Genomic DNA, 4517 nt, shown 5'->3' on the forward strand with positions numbered 1-4517 from the left:
GTGTGGTGGCACAGTCCTATAATCCCAGCAGCACCAGAGGCTGAGGCAGGAGGATCACAAGTTCAAAGCTACCTTTAGCAACTTATCAAGTCCCTAAGCAATTTAGTTGAGACCCTGAATCAAAATGAAAAATAAAAAGGGCTGGGGATGTGGTTCAGTGGTTAAGTACCCCAGGGTTCAATCCCCAGTGCAAAAAACAAAACAAAAAAACATTAGGCACAAAAAAGTTATTTGTTAAACAAGGCCATAAGCACAAGAATCAAACAACAGAGACCATGCAATGATGTTTACATATCTTCTTACTTTTCTTATAGTAAGTTAAACCTCATTCCCAATTTTCTGATGATGAAACTGCAGCCCAGAGAGGGCAAGTGATTTTCCCTGAAGACATTCAGCTATTAAGTGGTAGAAATGAATTCCATTTTTCAGAGAGCATTTCATCAGGCCAGTAGAATGCAAATTCAATGAGGGCAGGAATTCTTTTACTGGTGCTGGGTTTCGCATCTGCAGCCTCACACATACTAAGCACATACTCTACCAATGAGCTACATCCCCAACCCTAAAGGACAGAAAATTTTGGCTTTTTCTCATGGCTGAGTGCCCACTGTCAGAATAGTGACTAGCTCATAGGAGGTACTCAATACATTTGTGTTGATTAGATGAATATTTCTATTGCTAAAACTGCAGAAACAGTGCAGCAATTATTGTCAGGAGATTATTCAACAACCTTAATTTCAATGTTCAATATTCAGAGGTCTCCCACATTTTAACACAATCTATCAAACATGTATGTGTGGGAAAGTTATTTGACATCTACCCATTTAATTTCCATCTTGCTCTAGAGGTTTTAAGGTTTTACTAGAGGGTTTTGTTTGTTTATATATATATGTGTATATATGTTCATATGTGCGAATGTAAGTATGTATTTAGTGCTGGGGATCAAACACAGGGCCTTAAGCACACTCAGCAAGCTTTTCACCATTGAGCTACACCCCCAGCCCCAGTTTATAGGTCATAACAAGACTGTTGTTAATCACCTTTTGCATCACTGTGACCAAAATACCAGACAAGAACAACTTAGAGGAAGAAAAGTTTATTTGGGGCTTATAGTTTCAGAGGTCTCAGTCCATAGAAGCAGCACATCATGGTTGAAGAGCACAGTAGGGGTGCGGGAGATGCTTAGCTCACAGCAGTTCCAAAGCAGAGAGAGTGGGGAGAAGGGGTCTCAGGAAAGAACAGCCCTCTCAGGGAGTGTTTCTAGTGACCCACCTTCTCCAGCTATGCCCCAACAGCCTACAGTTACCACTCAGTCCATTCAAATGAGTACAATTAGGTTACAATTCTCACAATTCAAATTCACTTCCATACATTCCTGCATTAACACAGGAGGTTTTGGGGGATACCTCATATCCAAACCACAACAAAGACAGAAATTAAGACTGAGGCAAAATAAAGTAGTGTCAAGCCAGAATGGGGCTCAAAACTTCAGAGCCTAAAGAACTCAACGTTTACCAGAGCTGGGCCATATTATCTGGTTCCAAACAGCTTAACAGCCTCTGTTAAAAGGAATATCTGCTTTGCTACATGCATGATTCACCTATCTGTGAGATGAAGACAGATTCTTAAATCTTAGAATGTTCCCTCCAAAACTTATATTGAAATTTAATTGCCATCATAATATTGAGGTCAAAAAAAATCTATGAGAGATTGGATCAAGAAGCCTCTGCTTTCATGAATGGATTAATGTCATTATTGTGGGCGTGGGTTAGTATATCTCCTTCTTACCCTCTCCCTGGTTTATACATGCTTGCTGGCCCTTTTGCCAGATTATGACAAAGCACAAATTTCCACACAGTGCTGTTGGACTTCCTAACCTCCAGAATCATAAGACAAATGAACTTGTAGTGTTGGTTGTCACCCAGTCTGTGGTATTCTGTCATAGCAGCAGAAAATGGACTAAGACAACTCTTCTTGGTATTAAAATCAGAAATAAATGTTTTATCTTGGAGTTTCTTATAAAGATGACTTGAGCTGGAGGTATATTTCAGTGGTAGAGTTCTTGCTTAGCAGGCCTAAAGCTCCGGGTTTAATACACAGCACCAAAAAGAAGAAAAAAGAAAAAAGTGAACCCAGAGGAAGAAGGTCCTGACATAAGAATTGAACTGAGTACTTACATTCTGAAAGAGACTTAAGAGATCATCCCATTGGGTTATATGCTAAAAAACAACATTCTATAACTGTTGGAGTATATTTACACCACAGTATCAGAGTCCACAAAGAGTTTCTAGTTTGTGGAGCTGAGGACACACCAGCAACCTTGAATAGAGGGGATGTTCCTGGCAGAGATCTCTGGCCTCCCTTAGATCCATAAGATATACTGGTGACTCTCTTAGTTATTCTGAGACATGACCAATGTTAATTATCTTTAGTTATTAGTTGCCTCCTTTCTTCAACTAAGTCTTCTACAGATAAGTGGAGTTTCAAGGTGATCTTGGTGGTGATGGCTGTGGTAGTGATTGTGGCAGTAGTGATGGTAGTGAAAAGGATGGTGGCGACTGGTGGTAGTGGTAGTAGTTAACACAGGGTGTTCGGAAGTAGAGCCAAAGGAAATGTGCTGGCTTCCACATTTCTCTAAAGTTGGTCTGTGTGGAAGGAAGTATGGGAATGGAGGCTAGGATTTATAGACTGTGACAAACAGCCACAGACTAATAATACACAATTGGACAAGCCTGGCTGTTTTCTAATAAACCTTTATTTATAAACATTACACTTTTTTTTTTTTTTGTGGTGCTGGGGATTGAACCCAGGGCCTTGTGCATGCGAGGCAAGCACTCTATCAACTAAGCTATATCTCCAGCTCCCTATGAACACTATTGATTTACATATAAATATTACAAGTCCTCCAGTATAATTCTTCCTTTAATTTTTTTCAATCACTTTAAATGTAAAAACCATTCTAACTTCACAAGTCCTACAAAAAGAGGTACAGCTGGGAGTCTATAATCCTAACAACTGGGGAAACTGAGAGAAGAATTGCAAGTTTGAGACCAGTCTTGGCAGTTTAGTAACACTGTTTCAAAATAAAAAAAAATAAAAAGTGCTGGGGGTACAACAACTCTGGGAGAGTATCCCTGGGTTCAATCACAATACTATAAACAAAAACAGGTAGCAGGCCACATTTGACCTGGTACAGGCCATCATTTGCCAGCCTCTGGCTTAAATTTTTGAGTTTTGAGTCAAGTCTAGAGTTTGGAAGCATCAACCCAAAATCAGAGGTTGAGTTTTAGGTTCACTGAACTGTGGACTCCTTTTTCTAACAACAATTCTGATAGCTGTGAGCCCACCTAGGTACTTTAGTGTGACAGAACATCTTCTCATCTGTGGGAGGAAGCTTATTTGTCTGATCTCCATAGCAGGGGCTGTGCTTCCAGCCATTTCAAAGCTGGCCAGGGTTACTAAGAAGCAAGTTATAAAGAAGGTAAGATATGGCTCCCCAGAGATTCTCTGGAGGTCCTCACTGCTTTGTACCCAAGGCTGCTGGCTCTGCTGACAGTGTTATCCTGTGGATAGAGGCAGAAACCAGGCTCTAACTTCTGGAGGCAGGAGGGCTGCTACTGGGGAAGATGCCTGGACCATGGAAGGGGGTGGGAGGGAGGCTGACCCATTGGTTGGTTAGTTGGAACTACAGCACATTACTTCTCTACTACCTTTTGACTTAGTTTGAACAATGGTCTTGTCAATATATAATATTAAAAATACAAGGCTAGTGATGTGGCTCAAGCGGTAGCGTGCTCGCCTGGCATGCGTGGGGCACTGGGTTCGATCCTCAACACCATATAAAAATAAAATAAAGATGTTGTGTCCACCAAATTAAAAAATTCTTTCTCTTTAAAAAAAAAAAATACAGTGAAAGGGCTGGAGGCTATAGCTTAGTTGGTAGAGTGCTTGCCTTGCATACATAAGGCCCTGAGTTGGATTCCCAGCACCAAAAAAAAAAAAAAAAAAAGTGAAGGGCTGGGGTGGTAGAGCTCAGAGGGAGAGTGCTTGCCTAAAAATAAATAAATAGAAAAAGAAGTATTGTGTCCATATACAATTAAAAAATTTTAGAAATTTAAAAATACAGTGAAAAATGCCAGGTGTCATGGTATACTTGCGTAATCCCAGCTACTTAGAAGGCTGAGGCAGGAAGATGGCAAGTTTGAGCCAGCCTCAGCAACTTTGTGAGGTCCTGTATCAAAATAAAAACTAGAAAGGGCCAAGGATGCAGCTCAGTGGTAAAGTGACCCTGAATTCAATTCACAGTACAAAAAGAAAAAAAAAAAAAGGAAATATTGGAATCAAATACTCCATGCCTTAGGTATGTAATAAATTTTGTGTTATTTTTTCCTGTTTTTTTTAAAAAAACACATATTATAGAATTCCACTTACTTGAGGTAAGTAGACTAGGCACATTCATAGAATACAAAGTACAGTGGTACTTGCTAGGAGCTAGTCATACAGCAGCACCCTAGTTGGAT

The sequence above is a fragment of the Marmota marmota genome, unplaced genomic scaffold (assembly GCF_001458135.2).
Source record: "Marmota marmota marmota unplaced genomic scaffold, marMar, whole genome shotgun sequence".
NCBI lineage: Eukaryota > Metazoa > Chordata > Mammalia > Rodentia > Sciuridae > Marmota > Marmota marmota.